General features: G+C 42.2%; 1 pseudogene; it reads right to left on the minus strand.

The window, feature by feature from the left end:
• Positions 1–2,588: 2,588 nt before the first annotated feature.
• LOC146188289 (uncharacterized) lies at positions 2,589–25,965 on the minus strand (annotated as a pseudogene).
• Between the last annotated feature and the right edge of the window lie 1,285 nt (positions 25,966–27,250).

A 27,250-nucleotide genomic window follows, 5' to 3' on the forward strand; every position in this document is an offset into this window, starting at 1 on the left:
CATTTCACAGAAGAAAGGATAACCGATGGTCGCTTAGGTAACTGGATTCCAAGGGAAGGAAAGCGTAGCAGGGGGCGGCAGAAAGTTAGGTGGGCGGATGAGATTAAGAAGTTTGCAGGGGTCAAGTGGATGCAGCTAGCACAGAACCGGGCCAAATGGAGAAATATGGGAGAGGCCTTCGCACTGCAGTGGGTATAGTCAGGCTGATGATGACTTCACATTTCTTTCTAGTTTAGCGGTTTTCTGACTGAAGGTGTTTTATTTGGCTTCTTGTTTGAATTGTTTGCAGAGCCAGTATGCAATACCGGTAGCATATTGTGGCTGGAACAATGTATTCGGTGATCAATTCACGAGTGTGTGAGTGCATTGGGACATTTTCAACAGCTCTCAAAAGCTTTCATTCTGGAATGAGCTGCCTCCCAATACTGAATTTAGTAGTTCACGCCAATGCTAGGTAACCATAGTTAAGCCCAGATAAGAAAAAGCTATTGGACATCAACATAAAAATGTAGCAAGGATATCAGTCAGTTCAGTTGTGTCCGACTCTTCGTGACCCTATGGACCATGTCACGCCACGCTTTCCGGTCTCTCACTACCTTCCTAACATCACATAACTTCATCTGCAGTGCCTCGAGGATGCCATCTAACCATCGCGTTCGCTGCCTACCCCTTCTCCGGCAACCCTCAACCTTTCCCAACATCAAATCTTTCTCCAGCGACTCCTCTCTTCTCATCAGATGACCAAAGTAGCTGAGCTTTATTAGAATTTGACCCTCCAATGAGCAGTCAGGGTTTATGGTCGACAATATCGACAAGGATATACATAGCAATTTCTAGAAACTATGTCTACTATTTATGACAACTTTTTTGGAATGGAAGTATTCCAAAATTCCCAGAATCTTAAAGCTAGGCACACTTTCTTATATAGTTGACAGTAGTAAAATTTAATTTTGTGCGCTTATATTTTTGTTTTTAGTAAGAAACTGAGGTGCATTCATTTTCTAAGCATTTATCTTCAGGCTATTTTTCTGCATCCATTCATCAAGCTTAATATTAGCCGTAGCTATTATCTGATCATTTGATTCTCCTATAAAAAAAACAATTTGTGTCATCTGCATAATTTCTGAATATAGAGAATAGAGCAATGCAGTAGACACCATACACATACAAAGCAAAAAGGAAGGAATCCAGGATGCCACTCTGCGGCATGCTGTGGGAAACATGCAGTGGGTCAGATAAGTAATAACTTATAGCTATAATTCGGATATTATGTTTTCGACAGGATTCAATATGGGCGATGGCTTTTCCACAAAAACAATAATGTTCCAGCTTCTTTATCAATACTGCATGATACTGACAGTGGCGAAAGGTTTCGAGAAGTTGATGTAAAGAACCAAAACCTAGCTTTCCTTTTTCTGTCTGCTTAAGAAATGTTCTTTTTGTGTTAGAAGTTCTGTGCTAAACCCCTTATGGAAACTTAACTGGGAGTTGGCTAGAAAGGTATGTTTTTTCTCCACAAGTTGTCATTCATTTCAAACCAGCATTTCTTTTTGGCAAAAGCTTTGGATATGGGGCTATACTTTCCCATGTTATTTTCGTCACCTTTTTTATGCAGTACATTTGCTCTAGCAACCTGCCTTCGAAACAAATATGGCCTGGTCAAACATAAATTAAATATATGCACTAGACATGAGCAAGAAAGTGGACATGTTTGAATGGATTCATTTAAATAGTTGCAGTATCTTTGCCACTATTACTCCTTGAATGTAAATTTATCGTTTGATCTCCCTTTAACTGAATGGAGTACAAAACACCAAACTAGTATTCCGAGAAGTTTCAGAGTTCATCAAAAGCAGCAGTGACAATTTCCAGATTTTGCAAAGTGCCGACAATTTTCCTAGTATTTGCAGGTTTTTCAGGTCATTAGAAACTATGCAAAAAGTCACACTATGCCTAAGCAACAGTACATAAATTATTTTGTCAAAACTTGACTGATTACAGTCACACAGCGGATAATTTTAAATGGGGAGAGTATGGCAGGTTGTGGCAAGTAATTGGAAGATGACATGAGATTAGGACCCTTGCCGAGATAAGCTGGCCGGCTATAGCTGGCACAGAGCAAGGTTAAATGGCTGCCAGTAAAGTCACTTTCGTTTTTTAATTGATACAGCTCTGTTAATGATAATGATTTATTATCATATCTGGTTATGGTGCCCGAGTGCTGAACCCAAGGATGTGGGATCAATCTCAGCTACGATGGCAATTTTTCAATTAAGGTGAAAAGAAAGGCAACCATATACTATGCAATGTCACTGCACGGTTAAAAAACACCAGATGAAATTATCCAGAGGCCTCTCCTACAGGGTCTCTTGTAGCCCAAGTCACTTTGGGATGTTAAGCCCTATAAAACAAACCATTATATCTTGTGCCTCCAGCAACCATTACTATTTTTTGTTGATATTTTGTTTTGAAACTAATATTTAGCTAGCTTCAAGACACAGGTTGTTGTTCAGGGTGCATAAGTACGCACTGCCTTCATGTATCATGGCAACACATTTGCTCAATAAGGACAAAGGCAATGTGTTGTAGTGACCAGTACCTTCGGCTTGCACGAACTGAACAGCACTGCCCCTGCATAAAGCACTTATCACCTTGCTGCTGACTCTGAATATTTCAATTTGGAGGAATATGGCCCTCTCACATTAGCAATTTCGATGTGCCTCCGGACAAACTGCAATAATCTCAATGAGGCGGCCAAAGGAACCTTGGATGTGGATAAATGAGTTCACTCGTCGAGATTTGTCAAGCTCAGCTGTGCACAACATCAAGGAGCCTATTGCCATTTTCCTGTAGTGTGTTCCGTCAGCTCTGTGCACAGCCTTGCCATAAAAAATTACACCACCAGTTGCCACAAAGTGCTTTTTCATTCTATAGCCTTTCATTACCATCCGGAATAATTTTTCACCATCAGCATTTTGTGTTGTCACATGTTGCCACAAAATTGGCAGAGCCTGTATCAAAGAAAACTTCTGAATAATTTGTCTTTCAGGGTACCTGGTGCCCCTGACCATTCTGAGAAGCCTCCCGTTCATTGATTCGAATGGGAACATGGAATAGCCCCACAGTGGACCCCATTCTTTCACACTATCAACAATATGCAACAATAGATGGGAATTATATGTCATATTACTAATGCCATAGAGTTCCTGATATTCCTGAAGGAAACTCAGCATACGAAGCTTCAAGTCCTTTAGAGCTTCGAGCGAGATACATTCCCCTAACATGTAATGCATCATGTCAACCAAGTTCATCCAATGCTTTAAGTTTCTTGCTGGTATGTTACCAGGGAGGACAATTGCAGAATAAAAGAGTAGCCAGTTGCGCCAGTCAGCTGCTTTCCAGTATTTCACTTCTTTCAGGGATATTGGAAGCCTTGACAACTCCCACACAGGAGTTAAACCAAGCAAAATATTATCAGCCTCTTCGAGGCAACTACGGAGGCGAAAGCCTTGGCTCACTCCTGACTTCAGCCAAATAAGTGTTGTCGCTTTAACCACGCCAGAGCACACTGCATGCATGTAGTCAACTAGAAAGCCAGAACAAAAACTAAAATATGTTAGGAGAGTCAGGACACTTGTCGACTTTATGCCACAGCTTACTGCCTATTGCTTTGTTCTGGCTTTGTAGGCATTCACAGCAAATGAATCATGCGTGCGCAGCTTTGGCATGTATGATGGAGCAGGATAGACGCGACAATGACCACTGCCTCTAGCGACCACCTCTCCAGGGAGCTCACACCAGCTGCACCCATGTTTGCCATTGAATTGGGTCATTCCCATGAATTCTGACCGGGCAACACTGTCAGCTGTGCATGGTCCAGGAAACACTTTTGTGACCTTTTCTACATCCTCACTGTTCTGCCAACGTATTCCAGTTGAGGACAGTTCATTTATTTTCTTCACAAATGGTGACAGGAATGTATTTATGGCAGGCTTGCCTGGGCCAAACCACAACCCTGCAAGAACGAGTTCTTGAACCCTGTCTTTAAAAGGAAGCTCATTAATTTCGGCAAGCAGGGGCCAAATTTCAATGCTACTGCTTTCAAAAAGGGGGACACCATCTGTACTAAATGTTAGACTAATGTCGTCTGGTCCAAGAGGGAGTTTTCTGTATGCTATGCTGTTTGTTATGTCAGTGACATCATAGGAAGTGCACTTTTTTCCACTAGTCATCTGATTGGTTCTCAGAATGTCAGATATCTGAGACTCCAAATCTAGGATGAAAAAATATGATGATGAATTCAAGAGGTCAGCTAATTCATGCAATGTATCACATTTTGTACATGCAGCCTCTGCCGCTTCCAAGACCCCGATATAACTGGAGCACCTGCTGCAGTAGAAATGCTTTGTTCGATTTGCATCAGTGCCACTGAAACACTTGAAGAATTTATACTTCGTTGTAGGCAAAAAACTGCCTTCTGGCAGATGTGATTCGATCAAAGTCAGCAGGCTCTCAGTAGCTGCTTTTGAGATATCATGCCAAAGGCTGTGCCCCATGATGAGAAGAAGGCTTTCAGCAACTGTCACTCTTGACCCAGGATATAGGGGCTGATCCTGTGACAGAAACAGGAAACAAATATAAAACAAATGTGCACTTAGCAGCCAAATGTTATAGCCACTTATTTATAGCGGCAGGTTGACAGTAAATGTAAAAGTTACCATGGACGAGTCACACCTCAGTGTAACCAAAGTGGCAGTGCTGGGACAATGAGACACCGAGAAGGTGATACGGAAAAGCTGTCCATTGCAACCATTAATGCACATCAACACACCAAAAGTAGCATAATAAAACACTATTACTTGTATACACCATTAAGATAGGAGACATCTGGCGATAAGCACAGATCAAGCGGTCTCTGGCATGAACCATGCATTTGCTTAAAGGGACTAGGAAGTGGATTGCTGCTAAATTTCATTGGTGAGCAGAATGAATGGTTTTGAGCATTCGCACCAAGTGTGAGTCCTTGGAATGCCACTCTCTTCTTTTTAAAACCAATATTTTTTTTAAATCCATGGGTCCAAATATTGGTCACCATATACCAATGGTTTTGGGAACGGTCTTTAAGGGGTGGGATCCCTCCACTTGTAGAGGAGAGGAAGGCAAATCTAGGGGCCAAATTATGCAATGATCACATCACAAAAAACATTTACAAACCTGTCAATTAGCCCCACTCCGATCGGTCTATGCTTTCGCCGGTGAGAATTGACAAATAGGAGTGGGACAGATCAACTGTTTTGCGAGATTTGTGACTCGTTTGCAATTAGATAGTTGCATATTATGGCCCAAGGAGGCGGCTTCCATGGATCTAATAATAAAAAAAAATCTAAATAAGCAGGAATAATTCACAAAAAAGAAAATGACGAATAATGACTATGGAAAAAAGAAAATTACTAATAATGACTTGGCAAAACAAAAACAACCGATAAAAAATGACTTGGCAAAATAATAAAAGGCAAGGCAAATACTTATTTTTAAACGAAAGACATTCCATAATAATAAATGCCACCTTATTTTATTTTTGGGGGTGTCTCGGCGTGTGGGAGTCGAGGGCGGAGAAGGTTATGTTTAATCCCCGATATCTCCCCCCCCCAGCTCAAAAATTCTTGCGGCTGGGTAGGAGTACCTATCTCTCGCCTTCATAATTTAAGTGTTTTTTAAAGTCGAAATTTTTTCTAGGCTCATGGACCGATATACCGTGCGCGAGATCTGTGCATCAGATCTATGCGCTGATGTGTCACTTAATTGTCAATCGTCCTGATGACGTCACCAGAAAAACAAAAATCCTGTCTCCACCGCGAATTGAAACACAATCCATCGGATCCACAGCCTAGAATAGCCCAAGCAAAAAAAAAGTGTGGCAAAAGATAGGGCCGACCTCTCTCGCCGACCAAAAAGTGGCCGGCCGACCTTCGGCACCCGACTGAGGGCGGGCGTCGGGGATTGACACTGACCTAAAGTCGGCCGACATTCGGCAAAAAACCTAGGCCCGACCTTTTGGCCCTACCTGGCCGACCACTGCCGCAATAGTGCCGACCAGCTGCCAACGTCTCTGAATGGTCGGCCTACCGTCGGCCCGTACTTTCTTGTTGACGTAAAGGTATGCGGGCCACACGTGGGCCGACTGCTTTTGGACGACGGTTAATGGCCGGCACACGACTTAAAGCGCCGGTAGTCCGTTCGGTATTGCTCATTGCGCTGATACACATGCCATGCATTTGTTGATGCTTTCTAGATACGCATGCATATAACGAGCCAGCAGGCAGGCCAAGAAAAGCACCAGCTCTTCTGATATCAGGAATAAAAGCAAATAAGTATCTGACGAAAATTTCATTCTTTGTTTAATATACAGAAGCGCTTCTTTGGTGTTCTTGTTATCAGTATTGAAAGTTGCGCTCCTATCCTGTTGCCTCTCTTCCTGTGTTCATCTTGTTACATTTAGCTCACCTGTTTAAACAAAACAACGTTTGTAAGGGTAACACTAGATAAGAATTTATTTGGCACGTATATTTTATAGATATAGAGAAACAGAGATACAGACAAGGCTCCCAATCACAGACTGCCACGGGGCCCTCAGTAGATTAATACACACAAGCAAAAACATAAATGCACTTCAGTGGTAGAAACGCTAGTTATATTGATTCAGCAATATTATATACATTAGTGATGAAGCAACTGTTTACCAGGAAAAAAACGAATAAATGATAAGAGCAGAAAACACTGCCATATGATGTATATTATACAGAAAGAAAAATACAATGCTGCAACCGCGATCTAAACATTCATTAAAAAGGAGCATACATGTCAGCACCGAGAGTAGATCAATACACACAAGCAAAAACAGAAATCCACTTCAGTGGTAAAAACATTAGTTATATTGATTCAGCAACATTATATACAATAGTGATCAAGCAACTGTTTACCAGGAAAAAAGAATACGAATAAATGATAAAAGTAGAAAACACTGCCATATGATGTATATTATACAGAAAGAAAAATACAATGCCGCAACCGCGATCTAAACATTTATTAATAAGGTACATACATGTCAGCACCGAGAGTAGATTAATACACACAAACAAAAACATAAATGCACTTCAGTGGTAAAAACACTAGTTATATTGATTCAGCAACATTATATACAATAGTGATGAAGCAACTGTTTACCAGGAAAAAAACGAATAAATGATAAGAACAGAAAACACTGCCATATGATGTATATTATACAGAAAGAAAAATACACTGCCGCAACCGCGATCTAAACATTCATTAAAAAGGAACATGTCATCACCGAGAGGAGGAGAGGAACGCTCTCGTGACCTAAATATGACGTCACAGCCATCGCTCGCGTGTTGAAACCGAAACCGAAACAGGGGAGAAAAGAAATTAGATTATAAATTATTGAGGGCCACAAGCAATCATTTCATGTTAATTCACGTACAGTAATGTATTAGGCTTCATTGCAAATAAAGCACGAACCCAAAAATTAGTCAAAAATGGACGAAGCGCTCACTGACAACTAGCACAACAAAAAGACCTTCTTGAATACCAAAAATTAGTGTCCATAATACTCAAGGGATGTCCGCATGGTCAGAAATCGGGCTTCGAGAGGGTGCTGGTGGTGCCCGCCTTTGATTTCTGCCTCCATCCCGATGTTGGGCTCCGACCAGCCACCGCTTAATGACTTCGCCGACGAGCGTCGCCGATGTTTCTATGAAGGAGCTCTTCACGGAGGCTGTAAAGGAAAAAAAACGATATTGTATTACCCCTTCTTTAATATAGTATTGTTGCAAATAATTTTTCTTCTACAAAACCGCGCTGTATACTTTAGAAGTTTCAAGTCATTACTGAAAGCTTATTTCGAAGACTATCCTTCCGCAGTGGAGCAATGGTTAGGATGCTGGCTACAAAACCGGATTACTCGGATTCGAACTCGACACCGGCGGCTGCATGCGTTTCAATGGAGGCAAAATGGAGAGGCGTCCGTGTGCTGTGCGATGTCAGTGCTCGTTAAAGATTCCCAGCTGGTCAAAATTACTCCGTAGCCCTCCACTACGTACGGCGCACGTCTTTCCGCTTTCACCCCCTCTTTCTTGCCTAATTCCCTTACGGTGCGGTTCAGGAGCGCACGCAAACACGGTCCTGAGAGTTCGTGCTTAGGCCGAAAGTGGCTTGTCGTGGCCGCCGACGAGGTACGTTGAAAATTTTGACATATGCTGATCATGTACAGTCGTTAGAAAAAAATGGTATCAGCACTCAGCCGGTGACATAGCTCGCGAAAACTGTATTGAAATGCCATCTAGCGACAGCGTAAGGGACAGTGACAGTGACACATGCATGTGGATAAAATGCGGCACTGCCACTATTGTCTATAGACGTTAGATATATATGTTGTTAGATAAAGTTGGCATGCAGTTTTCCCGAGCTCCACCACCGGCTGAGCGTTGTACACCACTTTTGCTCCCGACTGTACATCTCACTTGAATGTGCAGTTGAAGTGATGGAAGTGGAGCCGCCATTTTACACAAAGATATTTGCATAGTATGCAAAGAATCTCCCCCCAAACAAGAGCTACAATGGAACCTTGCTCCTTAAAGGCATGTTTTCTGCCTTGAGAGCCTCTCCAACTGAACTGCATCGCAGCTTGTTTGGTTAGGAGCTGTATTAGTACAGTCCTCACAGCGGTTTTGGCATCCGTGCTGCCAAATCTGGAGAAGTATTTCACCTGCAAAAATGGACATGAATGCCAAATGATTTAGCTTCACTTGTTGTAAAGTTGAAGACCAATCACAAGATATTTATGCATCAGTATGACATATCCCTAGTGAAAAATCCCGTATCGCGCTAAACCGGTTTTAACCGGTCCTGTATTATCCCGTATAAATTTTATACGGGCTTTATACGGGCGAGACCAGTCCTGTATGCAGCTTAAACAGGTTTATGCCGGTCAGGCCATTTCCGGTATGCAACTCAAACAGGACATCCCAGTCCTGTATTAGCTCCATGCAGGACAGACCATTTCCAGTATTGATCTTATACATGACATCCCAGTCCGATATGAAGCTAATACAGGACAGACCAATTCCAGCATGCAACTCAAATAGGACATCCCAGTCCTGTATGGAGCTAATACAGGACAGACCATTTCCAGTCTGCATCTTATACAAGACATCCCAGTCCGATATGAAGCTAATACAGGACAGACCATTTCCAGCGTGCAACTCAAATAGCACATCCCAGTCCTGTATAGAGCTAATACAGGACAGACCATTTCCCGTATGCATCTTATACAGGACATCCCAGTCCTGTATGGAGCCAATACAGGGCAGACCATTTCCACTAGGCATCTATTACAGGACATCCCAGTCCGGTATGGAACTAATACAGGACAAACCACGTCCACCATGCATCTCAAAAAGAATGTCCCAGACCGGCATGGAGATAATACAGGACATACCATTTTTAGTGTGCAACTCAAACAGGACATCCCAGTCCGGTATGGATGTGAAACCGGGTGGACCAGACCTGTGTGAAGTTCAAAAGCCGAAAAGACTATGTCCGGTTTAACTGAAACCGTACCACTCCGTCACGAATGGAACTGATACCGGACAGAGCATTTCCGCTCCTCGACACAAGCTGTACCGATCGATTAGGCTCAACCAGAATTACCATGCTGCAGCATGCCGGTGCGCTAAATAAGCATGAAATCATACATATTGTACGCTACAACTTTTCTGTATATGTGTAGTAGGCGTTGTTTCACAAACACCTTGAAGATATGAAGCTGTCGAAGTGTGCGCTGACAAGTATAACATACACGCATCGCGTCGCTTTAACGCATGCAACAGTCGCTGCAGCTCGTACGATTTTGCGATGAATCTTAATATTTGAGACTGAAGATCTGCTGCCTTCAACGCGAAAGCGCTAGCGAGAACGTAGCGTTAGGTTAGCGATGGCAGGAATAACACATCACTGACCATAGAAATGCGCACAGATAGCCAGATATCGGACGACGCTTCCTCGAGTGTTTACATATGCAAAACACTTTGTCGGAAATGAATTCATTGATGTCGCTGCTCCGCTGGCAACAGGGGAAGCTAAAACACGCAGTATTACAAGTCTTAGTGCATCGAATATCTATGTATGCAACGAAAATTGCATACGTTCGAAGGCGATGACAACACACATCAACACTAGTAAATTGCGATATTCTGAAAGTTGCCTGCAAGAAAGGATGCATTATAATGACGCGGGACATTGCTGACCCTTCGTGATAGCCAAGAAAAAGATTCGGCGTGTGTAGGGGCAGTCGGTGAATTGCGACCACAAGTTCTACACCCAAGAAAAAAAAGTGTACGAAGAGCAGAGTTAACTATATAGTTAGAAATATAACCGTCCCCGTTGCGCGCAGCCGTGGCGCAGCGGTTAGGGTGCCTGCCTGCGGAGTGTGAGGTGTCACGTTCGAATCTCAATCTTTACTCAGTTTTTTTTTATTGTCTACATGTATTATTTTATTGCTCTGCGTGCTTTTTTGCAGCCTCGCGCGGCGGTTTTTTTTGTTCTTTTTCGCAGAAACAAGGACCGCCGACCATGCAGGAAATTTCTGAATCGGAGCTCCGCGTGGTTTCATGCCGTTTCAGCCTGTATTAATTAACCAGAAACCGGATGAGCCTGTCATTTCTGGAAATGATGTGGAGAATTGGGGACCATCCGTGATAGCCAAGAAAAATATCCAACGTGTTTAAAGGGTGCCCTTCTGTGGAGCGTAAAGAGCGATTTTCAAAACCCGAATTCTTTGCTTTTTTTTAATTTTTTAGATTTATTATTTTATAGCTCGACGTGTTTTTTCCAGCCTCGCGCAGCGTATTTTTTTTTTTCAGAAACAAGGAGCGCCGACCATACAGGAAATTCTGAAATCGAAACTCCGCGCGGAATCATGCCGTTTCAGCTTGTATCAATTAACCAGAAACCGGACGAGCCTGTCATTTCTGAAAATAATGCGGAGAATTGGTGACCGCTCGTGATAGCCAAGAAAAATATCCAACGTGTTTAAAGGGTGATCGTTAAATCACAAGCACAATTTCTAACCGAAGAAAGATGAAATGCGGAACACCAAAAGTTGAGGCACAAGTGTAAAATGTGGGCAATATATGTAGCAATCAGTATTCCACTGGGACATAATACACCTAACCCTGAAGAAACAGTTGCCCATAACATCACACGAGATCAGGCTCCTCCCTGTTGAGAGCCATGGTGATGAGCCTTTAGACATATGTTTATGATCCTGAGCCTCCACAGTATCCATTGTTTTGCTGGTATATTAAGCAAATCAAGCATAATAAACTGGCCCATTTTTGTTTGAGCAAAAGGATTAGAACAACTATAGCTATATATACAGTGGGCAGCTAGTGCTTCCTGCTATATATAACCATATAGCGTGGTCCTAATGAATGCTAATAATTATAATTGCGAGGCAGAGGTAAATTCTTTATTCATGACAGCAACACAAGGCAGAGGGGTGCAGGATGGGGACACGGCCAATGTTGTCACAAGAGGCGCACCTCCTGTGCTGTAACCTATTTCTGCTCCCAAAACAGGTTTGGCCGCCGTAGTGAAGGGGGTTTTGCTGTGCAGAAAAGATGACTTCCAGAGTTTTGTAAGAAGTCCAGGTGCGGCAGCGCTATATTTTTTTATTGTCATTTCAGCAGAGCAAATACAGCATCTGCTGCAGGGGCAGAGGCTAAAGGCTGTGGCGCCTGACGAAGGCCTCTGTCCCGCTGCAGTCGACCGAATGCAGTCATATTACCGCATAAATGAACGTAAAGTACAAAAAATCTGCATAAGCAAAACCAACATAATCACATGACGCTATACGACACCATAGAATATATACAACAATGAAATGATATCCAACGGAGATCTCCTCCAGTACAACTATACAATTTATAGCTGATCACTCATGACAAAATAAAGATAATAGATATAATATACACTGGAACAGAACACAAGGCAAAACAGATCAAATACCAGGTCAGTATACAATACTTGTGAGCACATACATTTGGTGCACTCAATTTGATTGCCTTTTTCTTAATGATTGCCTCCTCAGTGACATTAAGGCCATGGACGATTTTATGCCAACACTGCCAACACCTCATAGAACAAATAAATATGTTAATAAATGAATGCAAAGGTAAGTAAGTAACAAAGCGAAATATCTCACGGTGCCAATTTGCCCTTGGGTGACTTCTGTGCTCGAAGTCATGAAGCAACGCGAACATTGACATATGAAAATGAAGCAGAACAGAGGCAACGAATATTACGCAGCTCAATATAGAACTCACAGGAATAAAGCCCTTGCGTTGATGCGTCGGCAAAAAAGGTGTTATTATCACTCAAAAATTAATGCTAATGCTAGCAATACCAAGACACTGTCGGAAATTTTAAATTCTATCATTCAGCCAGCAGGAGCAAAAAAAGGGAATACCATCAAAAGCCTTGTCCCCAAGCTCAATTAACATGGCAGATGAATTCAAAAGGCATTTTTGCTCCATAGCTCGGAATGTGATCCCCAAAGCACACAGCACAGAGCCTGCTCTTCTTCCTCCATGGCAGGAATCCATCTTCAGATATGATGATATAACTTGTCATGAACTTATATCAATTAGTAGCCAACTGGAGACGGGAAAAGCGCGCGGATTAGATAGAATGCCTGTGTCATTATTGAAAAATAATATCTAAATTCTAGCGCCTACTTTGGTTTCTTTATTTAACAAGTGTTTTTATTGTGCCACATACCCGATTGCATTGAAGGTAGCAAAAGTCGTCCCAGTATACAAAAATGAAGATCCAGATAACCTAAGCAATTACAGACCATATTTCTGTCTTAAGCTGCATTAACAAACTTTTAGAGAAGCTGTCAAACGTATTAAGAACTTATTGAAGAAATATGCCATTCTAAGCACTGATCAACATGGATTTCATGAAGGAGTCAAGATCTACTACAACTGCAATCTTGTTTCTATCCGAACTCGTTAATGATGCACTTAACAGCAACTTTATAGCAATAGGCGTGTTCTTGGACATAAAAATGCTTTTGACACTGTGGACCACGAAATTCTCTCCAAAAAACTTGAAAGACTTGGCTTTAGAGGTTTGATATTGCAGTTTTTGAGAAGTTATTTATGCGACCGTTCCCAAAGAGTCCAAATTAATGACAATGTCTCGAATGTGCTAAAGGTGTCCACGGGCATTCCGCAAGGCTCGGTTCTGGAACCTATTCTTTTTCCCCTTTATGTGAATGACCTTTCTTTATATGCACAAAACGCGCATGTCATTATGTATGCGGATGACACGGCTATGGTAGTTACCGCCAAATCGACAGAAGATGCAGCAATCGTGCTTAATAAGAAGCTTCAGTGCATTAAAACTTGGTTCCAATCTAACCGTCCATCGCTGAACACCAAAAAAACAAAATATATTACTTTCAAATCGCCGCATAAGCCCGCGTGCATATCCCCCTGCAGCTTGCATATTGGAGAAGATGAGTTACAGCAGGTTGACACAATATCATACTTAGAAGTGATCATGGATAAAGACTTTAATTGGCATCATAACATTGATGCCCTGTGTAAAAAGTTGTCATATTCTTGCTGTACATTAGCGAAAGCATCTAAATATTTTCAGACTAATACTCTAAAAACATTATATTTCAGTTTGTTTCAATCACAGCTTGCATACTGGATCGAGGCATGGGGCCTTACATACTTTTCTTATATTGATCCTCTGGTAAGGTTGCAAAAAAGGGCTCTTGGAATGATCAACTTCGTTGCACCTAGAACTCCATTGCGGCCTTTATTTAAGCAAAATAATATCATGCCACTAACTAACCTAAGAGACTATCGCTTAGCAATTTTTGTAAACCGTGTGGTTTGCAACCCTATCATCTTTCCTTTAGTTTCATTCAAGTCCCCTCCGTCCAGCTTTTCTCGTTCAGCCGCACATGTAAAGTACTTACTTCCAACATCTAACAATCATTATGGCCATAGATGTCTCCGTTTCTGTGGTGTTAAAATTTGGAATGCTATCCTACGCTCAGTCATATCCTCACCTAATACATTTAGAGCACTTAAAAAATGTTTCCTCTATACAAAAGTGTCTCAATAAAGTGGCTATTTGCGTACTCTACCTGCGGCCTAGTATTCTGAATATGAAATCACCTTTTTTTTTCTCGTTGCGTTATTTTTGTGATGTAATAAATTTTTAGTTTGTATCATGTTGTTTTGTATTATAGTTGTTTCATTTCGTACCGATAAATATGTATTTTGTTTTCTTCCTGAGTGGTCAGTAGACATACTTGTATTCATTTTAGGATCCACGACTAGCCTTTGGCTAAGAATCCTTGAGTGTCTGATGTAATCCCTTGTCTACTTTGAAATAAAGAAAGAAAAGAAAGAATTTGGTTTTCATACGAAATCAAGGCCGGATAATGAATAATGGATGCCCGAGGCTTAATTATGCACAGATAGCACCCCTCCCCCTCCTTCTTGGCTTTACTCTCCCACGTTAATACCAGGCACACTACCGGAATTACACAAAGCTTCATTTGAGCTACACCAAATAAAAAAAGCAATCAATGGGAGTCGTGCAGTAGGAGTGTAACAGCATTAGTTTTACAACACACAAATGCAACCATTCCCACTTGAGAATTCATCACCAGCTGGACTGTACCCCACCGCAGGGTGAACTTGATCTCCCATATTACGTACCCAAATTAATCTGATCCTGGGCTAGCTGCATCCACCTGACCCCTGCGAGGGACACTTCCGTGAGGCAATCAATGTTCCACGGACTTTCATTTTAGGCAAATTAGCAAAGCTACGTAAATGACACCTTGTTGGTATTAACACTTTTTTTTTCTATATGCCAATATTTAGACAGGTAGCTAATTAGCTTTTTTTCTTAAACAAAAAAAAATGCTACAGACCAGACCACACTACTCTCAAAAACACTGAACCGGAATTCCTTGCCAAGCACACTGTCTTTTTGATTACACTTATCTTCCCAGTACAAGTCTAAATCATTTCAATCAGTCGCGCTCTATCAAGTTGGGGACAGGGCAAACATAAAGTTTGTTTTCATCACGAAAGTCGATCAGTATGCAGGGCTTTTCAACTACTGAAATGAAAAAGGCAGTCATGGGGTGCCCCAAAGAAAAGAAGCACTGTCTTATGTGAGGCGGAAAATTACTGTCACTTTCCATATCAACAAGTTTTTTGCAGAGTCACACAAGCTTCTCCTGTGCCTGCCCACATGAAACTTGAACAATACGATTTATCATATAGCAGCTGCCATCTTTGCATTGAAAAACCGTACAATCTTTTTTTTTTGCTTTCTTATATTGGCAGCTCCAAAATATTGTGCCACAATACAAAAAACGAAAATGTTCTACGACGTGGCTAAGGCCACTACACAACATGTTAAGGGCAAGTGATTCGGCTTCTGACAGCCCTGCTAATGACCGTGGCGCTCCATACACTCTAACATCGTCAATAACCCATGAGTGAAGAATTCTCTTATGACCCAACATCTCCTGGCAGAATTCTAAAACTTTGGGAATAGGTGGGGTTGTGGCAAGATACTCATTCAGATGCTGGGCCATGGCAATTCGCTCAATTATTTGATTGGGCACACCTTTGGCTGATGTTATGAATTTCATTATTGCCCCATTTCCCCCCTCGAAGACAAATGCAGAATTGCACCACAATGGTCCCAAGTTTCTTGCGCTGCTGGCAGGGTGCTGCAGAAGATGCACATTAAACGTCATGCAGCGCGCACCATAGAGACCCGCAGCTCGCTCCACAAACTTGTGAAGAATGTCATCTGGAACAAAAAAAAAAAACCATAAAATATTACAACACGACTCCAGACAACATAACAAAATATTCCTAGTTACCCATCAATCCATAAAATGATAAAAAATCTAAGTCAAGCAAAAGCTAAGTTTTCTTATGGCAACAAGAAAAAGTTGCATTCCAGTGATAAGCATGGAGACCATTCATATCAATCTGGCACAAATGCCTCATGACCATTATAGTGCAAACTGCGCCAAGTAAAATGTTTACTGACTGAGGGCTTGTCGCAGTTTCTAAGATGATTGTGAGCAAATATGAGGCTGCATTCTTCCTCCACCCCTCAACGTATAGTGGAATCATGTTTCTCTCTTAGCACCTCCTCTATTTCTACTCTAGGCATCAGAACCGCACACCATGAGTGAGTGCAGAGGACATATGAATAAAATCTTCCACATCAGTTCCCCTCTTGAGCCTGAGTCTTGCTGTGAAAACCTGAATATGAAGATTAAGATAGAGTTGAGCCTATTTTCTGCTTGTTTGCACAAAAGGATGAAATGGCACTAACATTTTTCTTTAAATACAAAATTTACACTACTTTTTCAACTCTTGCAAGGTGAATGTGCTTTACAACAGCCTTTGTATTTGTGGCAACTGAGTATGATAATATGTCTCAGTTATATGCTTTCTGTTTATGACACACCTTTGCAAGGATACTATTGCTAAGTGAATGGCTAATTCAGATGTCCCCATGTTTATGGTGCGTCCCAAAACTTCAGTGTCCAGCTGCATCCCTTAGAGAATTTTTCACAGCGGAGCACTAACTGCATATGAGGTATGAGGAATTGGGATGTGGTTGCTTTAGATCATGTGAAATGTAATTTAAACAGGTGCAGAGCATGTGCACGTAGATAAGATGTGGGTAAACGTGACAGACAGTAATTACTAGTGCTTGTTTTCCTTCAAGAAAAGGAATGTTTAGAAAATTTTCTTCCTCTTTTTTTCAACGAAGAGGTTTTGTTCATCGCATGTCATTTTTCTGCTCCTTGAGATATCTTGCATACTTAATAATTCAAGCGAGCCTGGCATGCCTCTGGGTTTCTTGATGTACCCTTTTACTAAAGAAAAGTAAAGGGACTGCAATTGAGCCATCTCAAGTTATGCTTCCAATTGCAGCATGTTGCTGAAAGAAATAATTGAGCGGCTGCTGGCACTAGAAAAACTAGAGTAAATAATGAAGAAAGGTAATGTCTTCTGACATCATTTGCCCAGAGTTTTCTGCTAATCATAAAATGCTTGTGAACACTAACAAGAAGAAAAGCATCCTTCGGTTTCTGCTTTTCTTTTCAAGATTACATGCAGTTCAAATCTCTTAAGCCCCCTTTCAAGACAGCTACCAGGAGCAGAAAACATTTTCTTATCAATCCGTTTTGCACATGCATGGAGCCCTAGCTGTGACGACATATTTCTGCCGAAATTGTATCCATGCTTTTACACAGGTAATGAAATTACCTACAAGTTTGTCTGTCCCAAGAAACAAGGAAATTATTTATTTATGTTTTGTGTACTCCTACATGATACAAAAAATGCCTTCAAATGCAGGTCCTCACAGCCAGATGAAAACGCAGCCCTTAGTCATTTCATTTAACTTTCTGGAATGCATTTAGATATCACACTCTATCCATACATTTTAGAGCAATGCTTTTATCTTGTGTCAATAATAGTACTCATTGCTGTCTTGGTTCATTGCATACACAGTATGTGCTTTCGGTCACAACTAAACAGTTGCAAGTCTATGCCCATGAAGTTTTTTGTTCCTATATCACTTCTGCCTTTCCTCTCACAGTTATTTACGCTTTTCATTCCGGTTGGGCAGATAAGTAGCTTACCAGCATGAGTGAGGTCGGCAAGGCATAGTTGTTCGCTCAGTAGAAGGTGGATGCATTCCACAAGGTGGGAAAAGTGGTTCCAGTACCGACATGGAAGAATTCCATGACAGCATGGCAGGCAGTAGTACAGCAACCAATTCCTCCACTCAGCTGCCTTCCAGAAGACTCTTTCATGCAGCGATCTAGGCAGCCGTGTCACGACATCAGATGGCCGTATCGCCATTAGGCGTTGATCCACTTTTGCAATGATTGACGGACTACCTACAAAGTTTGACAAATTCTACAATTTAATTAAAAAACTAAACAATAATAAGTAAAATACATAGTTCCCCATCAGCAAAGAAAGACACACCAGGCATTGAAAATAAAAACATTTGCCCGCATTAAAAGTAATAGCTCGTTTACACACAGCAGATAATAGCAATAATGTACTGCAATTCGCTTTAGTTGCATTTGATTCCACAGCTCTTCTGAGAGATGATGAGCTTTTCCCAATAGTACGAAATATATATTTTTTGCTCAAAAAGGCCCTAACTGATTACTGTGTTCTGCTTGCAGAAATTGGTATTTTTATTTATATAGTTTGCCTTTTAACAACATATGAAAGCTTGAACAGATCATGTGCCTGAACTGTTTTCAAGTATACCGCTTATGTGAATAAACCATAGCTGTCAGTGCGCACTTTTCCTGTACCTCGGTTGTCTTGCTTTTCCTCATCTGTCTTTTTGCCAACTGTAGCGTGCAATTCCCATCCAAATGTTTAACTGACTACCCTCCACGACGGCTTTGCTTATAAAAGCTATGTCTTTAGAAATATATCGGACCACTGTAATGCAGCAATGTTCTTTAATTTGCCTTCAGAATGTCCATGAAATACAAACAAAGCAAAATTAAGCTTGTCTATAGTACCAGAAATCATCGCTTTCATAGTTACCTCGAGGAATCTCCAGCTCCACAAACAGTACATTTTTCAAGCATTATATATTCAGTCTCTCCAAACCTCACAGTGAACCTCCAAAAGGTCCAGTAATATTTTTTATTTGATATTCACTAAACTAGTGATATAATTACTCAGTAAAAACTGGATAGAGATATGTACTTTGGACTAGATCCTACATTTATTCCTGACTACATCGGATGTATTTTTCGATCGCTTCACTTTGAAACTTCAAGGCACGTCGGACATACCTGAAGCATTTTTTTGCAGCTAAGTTGGTGTTCAAAGTCCAACTGAATACGCGCCAGCAGTGCAGTGGCTAGCGTTACTGCTTTTCACAACTCTAGGGTGCGCAGCACTTGTATGTATGACAAATGTGATGCCTTTCAGCCTAATACAGGCTGACTGAAGTCATGAAGTAGCAGTGTTATTGCAAAATTTCTCCTCTCTATTTCTGTGCAAACATATCAGGCTCAGATTTTGTGCCATGTGGCGGATTTCAGCGCCGCGAATCTCTGCTCGCATATCTGTGCGCATGGAGATGACCGCTGACGCTGAGCAGGGCCACTCTGATTAGCTCACACTAACCTCGAACTTTCATAAGTAAACAAAGCTGCTGTCAGAGCACTTGCATTGTCTGCCCTTAAAAACACAATTTCGCTGTTACATAAGTGCATCGTTCACGCTTCTGTCTTTTCAATTGATCACTCTTGCATTGCAATGCAGCATGTCTTCACCTCAGACTCGCTGCCCAGTCATCACCTCCTCAAGTAGACTCCTCAGTCATCACCTCCTCAAGGAGTTGACATTGCCTAGCTTGCAACGGCTGCAAGGTAGAATCTAAAGGAATATATAATGATGAATGCTCTACTTGCTCTATTTGCAGGTAATGAATAGCTATATCATAACATCGTAGTGTTGTGCCTGCTATGGGCTTTGAGGTCGTGGCACGATTGCAGATAACTTTATTTAAAGTACGAGCATGTGACAGATATGTGCGAAATAAACAAGTTGAAGCCCTAAAGCATCCCAATTGGCGTACGTATCGCATTGCCTGTTGCGTTAGCTTTTTATTGCACCCTGTGCGAGTGACAGCGATGCTTGCTGCGCGCAACCACGAGTGAAGAGACCGACCTTTCATGAGCGAATAACTTCTCTTTGTAGTGACTTGAAAGTTGGAAAAGCACAGCTCCATGCCTGAGCAGCAATTAAGCAAATTGCGTGCATATATTAGACGCGATCTACTTTGGCCTTCATCGATGTATATTATGTATTATTAATGAGGACGACTGTTTACAGCCTTTTTGTCAAACGTTTAGAACCTAGGGGATTCACTTCTGAGCCGTACGTGTGGCTCTTCATGCATGCATTTTCAGTGTACCGATGCTCAGTAAAGCCAACTTTTTATACTGTCCTAGCTCACCAGTGGGTATAGCAAATCCACAAATGTTAAAGGAGCCCTATATGTCATGGCTCCTAAACAGAACTCTGGGCTTTGAATTTTTGACAAGGGCATATATGTCAGGCGTATCCTCATACGCTTAATAATTCAAACTACCAGAGCTAACGCAGCTACTGTGGGCACACTTGGTTGGCAAAATCATAACTTCCTTTATTTATAGAAGCATATCCATTCTTTAAAATAGAGCTGTTTGGCCTGTCAATAATATACCGACACATATGCTTTCTTCTGGCTATACTGTCTGCCTCATTTTGCATCATCGACATTCTGAATCCCTCAAAGATGAGCTGTACGTTTGCCCTAGCATGTTCTAGAGCTAAGGAATATGAGTGGTACGTGCCATGAATCCCCTGCACAGTAGGGAACATGTGCTGTATACTATTGACAAGGGCTATATTTCCTACAGATTTGACATGAAATTCACAGAACCAGTCACAATAGTACAATCAAACTTTTAAGTTCACCCTCATCAACATGAACATGTCGCAATATCTTAGTTTATGAAATGAAAATAACCTTACCTATGTAGAACACTTCGTGAAAATTAGACGTGTCGAACCATAGCTCTGCAAACTGCCTTGTGACTCCCAGTAAAACACTGTGCATGTACTCAACTGCATGGCCACGCACCAGGTCAAAGTTCGGCAAGTCAACAAGGGGGGACAGCCCCTTTAGCCCATTCACTGGCACTTTCAGTTCCAAAGCTAACTTCATGTTGTTGAGCACACCTTGGGATGTTCTCTCAGTAGCTCGTTCAGTGTCCATGTAGCGCAATACTCCTAAAACAGTGAAGATATTTAGAAACAAGAATTCAGTTTAGTTCTTACAGCATGTTGCACAAGCCATATTCAAAGCAGTATTATAAGAGCCATAATTAAAAAGGGGGCTGGAGCAATCACACATGAGATAGCAAAAAGAAAAGATTTTTCTGTTCCGCACGGAATTAAATAGCCGCTAGCTCTGCATGGCAGCATAAAATAGGAAGAAGCCCCAGGTTTCAAGTAGATATATGTGAACGATGTAGCAAATTCATAGATTCTCAAGCTATATTATAAATATTTAGAAATGAAGGAAAGAAGTAGCATGCAACAGCCTTAGAAGTAAAAACAATTATGCAGCAACTGTTCGCGGTTTGCCAAAATATCCAACTTGTACCACCAAGTTAACCCACACAGTTTTACATCTTCACAGAGGCTACCTACGGTGGGTAGATAGAAGGTGGCTTCCACTGCAGCTTATTTGGCATGAATGCCATGGGATCAGCCTTGTCAAAAATATATTTTTTTTTAAGCAAGCAGGGCCCTTACTTTTTGCGCATTGTTTTTTTTTATTTAGGTTAACTCTTCTATTCTTAGTGAAGCTTTCATGACAAATGAGAAAGTTTCAGCATTATGTGTCGACAACAATGTAAATGTGTCTCACTAATGTAAAGCAGTGCTGGCTGCCTTGTTGATACAAGTGGAATATGTTTTGCAAAGGGTGTTTTGTTCTTGGTTTTGAAATATAAAATTCTTCCCATATTTTTTTTTCATATAGTTACAGATTGATCTTACACCACATAACCTTCTTAAGGAGAAATAGTAATCTCATAATATCTCTAATGAAAGTACAGGACGGCATTCCTCTCTGACAAACAAGACACAGAGAAAAATCATACAATTTTACACCCAGGGCACATTGCAATTTATCAGCAGCCTTTATTTTTACTGTGCCTGCTTTGGTAAATAGATAGATTATATACTATTACCCAGGCAATCAACCTAAATGGTTTATTAAACATATCAGGAATGGAAATTCATTCCTATAAGCAAATGTTGTCATTTTAGTACTCCTATGTGGTACAAACCATTTTATTTTATCTTTTATACATTTATTTTTATGCAGAAAATAAATGCATTAGTTTTTTACATTTATAGTGAGTTTTTATATCCAGGCTGTCGACAAGCTTGGCCTCTAACTGCTGGCCGAATAAGAGTCTTATACTACTACTACTACTACTACTGACTTTTTGTAAAGACTGCATGTGGCCTTTAGTTTTGCTGCATTGATGCCACATTTGCCTAGGTACCAGGACCCTTGTCAAGCTGTTCAATACAGCTTCTAGTAATAGCTAATTCCGTTTTTGCAAAAAAGAAAAATAAACAAACTAGGACGGAAATGTTACTTTCTAAAAACCTTTGTTCTACATTTTATGGAGAGCATATCCCTGCATATCTACCACTGAAAATCAGTTGAACTTGCACTACATTTCTTAATGTATACGCTAATTGAATTGTGGCAATCTTTGACTTTTTATTTTTGCTACGTGCACATTTATTGAGTAGGAATTCCTTTTGAGTAGGAATTCCTAGAGATATGCATTGTCTGGGAACAAAATACATCATGCTATAAATTTCATAATTGAAAAAACTGAGAACTGAGATTGCTATTATATTTATTGAACTTAGGAATGCAACACAACATCACTTAAGTGCATACAAACAGAATAGTTAATTGTAGAAATCATGCAGTTCTGCCAAAACAGCAAGATGCAGTGTCATGAAATGGCATATTTAAAGTTGAGTGATACATTTTTTTTTTTCAAGGCACAATTAAAGCCAGTGGTGTCTTTTATAAATGCAACATATTTTTGTTTTGATTGGTGCGCTTTGATGAGCTCACTCAGCATAGCACCCTTTGTGACTACCTGCAGTAAGCTGTTGTGCATCCGTTCGGCGACCGTTTTTTACCCTTACCCCTGTTCTTTATTCCTGTCACACCCCTCTATCCATCCCCTCTCTGTCTTCTCACTGTCCCTTTCCAATATCCGCTGGCAGCCACGCAGGTGCTTAATTCTGACTAGGAATAGCAAGCACCACAATGTCTGTCCCCTTGTCTGAATAAACCACTAAAATAAAATGATGCCAAGCGCCAAGTCTTAGCGTGCCACGCCCTCCCAGGTATCCAAAATGCCGTTAAGTAAAATCAACACATGACTTTCTCCAGCTCATATAATCTACCCCCTCTCCTTCTAGGGTCGTCGCCTATCGTCCCCATTTTGAGGTAAACTATTGTATAAAGGTCAATACCCATCCGCATCTTTCACGTCTTCGTGGTTGTTAGCGTGCCTCCCAGAATGCCCTTTCATTTTGCTTCTTGTCATTCTTTTCTTTTTTTCGCTACTGGAAGCAGTGGTCGATATCAGTCTCCCAAAAGCAGAAAGGCCTTAGTGCTGCGCTGGGGGAACCTGACTGGCTTAATCATCTCTATGGCTGTTTATGCGGCTTAGAAATTTTATTCCGTGATGGGGTGCTGAATGCACTTGGAGCATAGCGGCTTCCCGCCGATTTCAAATGCGGGTATATGTTTGAGACTCATTTCTGACTTCCGCGTAAGAAAAAAAAAAAGCTGCCTGGACAGCTTTTTCCCGTTCTCCAAGCCCAGCGCCGTCTCTCTTCTGCAGACAGGGGCGCGCGGCGGCGAAAAAAACAAGATGCTCACCTCCCCCCCCCTCCCCCCCCCCTTTCAGCGCAGTTGTGGGGGACGTTACTGCGATGGAAGGAGAGGGGAAAACGTGTGTAGTGCCAACACCCTCTGCACGGCGTAAAAAAATGAACGAAGGAAGGAGCTCCGTCAAGAGTTGTAGGCAACGGGAAAGGAGAAAGGGATTTTGAAAGAGCGGTGTGTGGCGCATGCCTACCGCGTAGGGGACCCCTCGATGAAAGGAAACGGCCGCGTGCGTGCGGGTTTCGCGGCGTCGCTGTACCGCTTCGGGCACTGGGGGGATGCTTCGGGAGACACGACTCACACACGAGGTCGACGCATTCTCTTCAAGCCGTGCTGCGAACATATGCTTCCACTTTACTCTGTCATTAGAAAATGCACATGAAACAGCTAGCACACGTGTTTGCGCCTGTCGTATGTAACACTGCGCACTCTCTTTCATAGAAAGCCGGTTTGATTGCCGAAGTCGAACCTAAAACGATGGTACGGTAGTCGAGCAATTATCAATGACGGCCACGACCAGTTTAGAATCCGCGCCGGCGCACACACTTCCCTACTACTGCAGCAGGGACAGAGAATAGATTTCATTGAGCTTTTGTAAGGTCCCGTCCGGAGCTTTTCCAGTAGTACAGGAGGTTTAATCAGTTTAATGCGAGAATAAACCATCGTCGTGATTGGTAGGAGCATACTCGTCAGCAGGTAAGCATTATCTTCACCATAAGTCAGCTTTTAACTAAAGTGCAATCAGAGGCACCGCTTTATTTCGGCTAGACGTTTAGTTTTTTGTTTGTTAGTTCGAATCTGCTTCTGAAACGAAGTTGTGGCACCGGATCTGAAGATCAAGACTCACCGCCTATCCATGTGATGCGCCACTCGGCTCAGGCAATAAAACTCCTGCGTTTTCGATTTTGTTACGGTGCACCTTAGCTGATAAAAAAAATGTTTATTTTTATTAGTACTTCACGGGTGAATTCAGCAATACAATTTCGGGTCGGCTGATGAAACCAGTCAAAAACCAATTTTCTGTTCTCTTTTCGTAATTTCCAAGCCTGCTCCCTTAATAATTTACGACGTGTCCTGTGTATGCATGCGGTTCACCTTCAGCACATGTGCGCACAGCACCCTGTCAGGCAGCTTATCTCCTAAACAATCGCATTGGCAGAAATCAGCACTTTACACATATTGCGCAGTATATAACATGCATATATATATACAACCAGTATGAAAATCACAAAAATAAAAACGTACCTTCTTCTCGCTGACCGCATGCCAAGCACCATTGGCATCCAAAGTGCCCGTTGAACTGAATCTGATTGCACACCAGAGCTCGTGCAGGGGAGTCGACACAGCAGCATATTGCGTGGACTGTAGATGTGATTGTGCCTGACGCATGTTGCCAAGTTATAGTCCCACGAGACATGACTTTGTCGATAAATTTATCAAGAAAGAGCATCATATCGGGATGTTTGCTTCCGAACAAAGTCCTCCTACGCAAACATTCTTCAAGCGTTATTTTGGAGGCAGCTCATTGATGATAAATTGTATCGGCCAAACGGAAGAATTCGACGACTTATACAACGGACTACCATCCGTATTAAAAACGATAGTGAGGTCTCCCCAGTTAAAGGCACTACTCCTACGCAGCTCTTGATACACTTTTCCGTCGGTGATGTCTTCAATTTCTTGAGAGCCAGTCGATAATTTTGCCTTTATCTTTTGAAGATTTGCAGCCAATGAGTCCTTAGTTTTCGATATTACGTGGCGAATTTGCTCTTTGATGTTGAATGTGGTAAAAAAATGGCCTTTGCTGTTCATGCGAGACGCGGTGACTGTGCTTTTGCAAACTGAACAGTACAGTCTGTCAGAAGAACGGCTTAAAGAGCTTCCACATGTGTCACAAAAGTAGTGCCGTTCTGCACTCTCATTTGCCTTGTCTGCCCAAAGTTTGCGGAAGAGGTACTTGCTCGTTGGAAGTACGTTTTCGGTTGCTCCGAAAAGGGCGTCGATTAATTTCAGGAGATCATCCAAGGCGGTCCATGTTAGCCCGTGGGCAACGACGAAAGCCATGATGAGTACTGTGGCTGTTGCCTTGGTAGTAGTCGAGTTTGGCAGCGTCTCATCGCCATACTCCTCCAAGCATGACGTAAATACGCTCGTCTCGTCAATCGGCGGAGGCGATGTGGGCTGTTCTAGCGGCGGAGTGCTTCCGCCAGCTTCCTCTGAGACGGAACCTACCGAAAAAGCATTTTGAGGCTGTTCCGATGCCGGTTCTGCAGGACTGTGCATGTCGATCGCTTCGCTAGTCCTTGCCACCTCAGAAGACATTGAAAGTCCGGCATTAGCGTCACAGCTCGACTCTTGTGGCAACCAAGCTGCTCGTCGTCTTGAGCACGCCGTCAAACGTGGCAAGATGAATGATCTTCCTTTCTCAAAGTACGTCTTGCGTCTATTTTATTCTGCACAGAGCTCATGACTGCTCAATAACTATTTATATATAACTTGTACGCAATTGGGCAGTGGCCTCACAGCACACCAACACGGAAACGCCGTCACTGTAGCAATGCGCTCGTTTAAAAGTTGGTCACAATTCGAACGCGCGACAAAGTCAATGCCCAGTGCGAGCCCGCGCACCTCCTCGGACCTACACACACGCACGCCTAGGCATAAACAAGCCTTGCTACAGCCCCCTTAAAGGAAGCCCCACCGACGGGGCGTGTCGATGGATCTACCCGTTAACACCAATAATGAGCATGGCCAGAGTGCCGGCGCTGCCGCATTGAGCGTCGCATATGCCCAGCTCATATTTTCAACCGGTTCCCCTCGCGTTCCTTCTGGCCGCGAGAAGCGGGAAAAGTTGCTACCTTTTGCAGTTAGCAGCCCAATAACTTATGAAAAGCTATATATGCCCAGTCTTGGGTACCGAATAGTATGCAGATTTTGGCTGGAGCGGTGTATACTAGAGAGGAATCCATCCGAGGATGCTGAATTTGCCAGACAGGAATATACCTCCGTACTTCACCCCGCTATCCTCTCCACGCATACATTTTCTTCCACGTCGATCGCAGCTCGGGTGCTTAAGATATTGGATAACAGTTGCCGCGGCCAGCAATACCCTTCTTTCTTTTTGATTAATTTTTAAATAAACCACTACCACCACCACCGCCAGAATATACTCTCCAGAAGCTAAGCCGTGCGCAAGCCACTGAGAAGCCCTTGCCTTGGGTTCGGACCAGCCCCTCGACTTCGGGTCTCTGTCAGGGCCGGCCGGGCTCTTCGATTTCGAGTACACGCACCTTATGTGAAACTGCGAAGTTGACCATGGTCTGCTAGGTCTCAAGAAGCGTTTTCTGTTTAGGAGGGCGTCAAGGAAGGCAGGGCAGGTTTCGGGAGTCTGAAACCTCCCTCCTCCCCCTCCCCTAAATATGAAGGAGGCTATCATTTATTATTCCTTTCATTAGTTGTCAGAACCTTTCTTCTTTTCTGTTTCTGTAATTTCGCAATGAGTTTTGATAAGAACCGTTAACATAACTCCTAAATCTTGGGAGAAAAATAATTTCTACCCTTTGCTTAA

Source organism: Amblyomma maculatum, chromosome 5 (assembly GCF_055883805.1).
Source record: "Amblyomma maculatum isolate TAMU_Amacu chromosome 5, ASM5588380v1, whole genome shotgun sequence".
In the NCBI taxonomy this organism is placed as follows: domain Eukaryota; kingdom Metazoa; phylum Arthropoda; class Arachnida; order Ixodida; family Ixodidae; genus Amblyomma; species Amblyomma maculatum.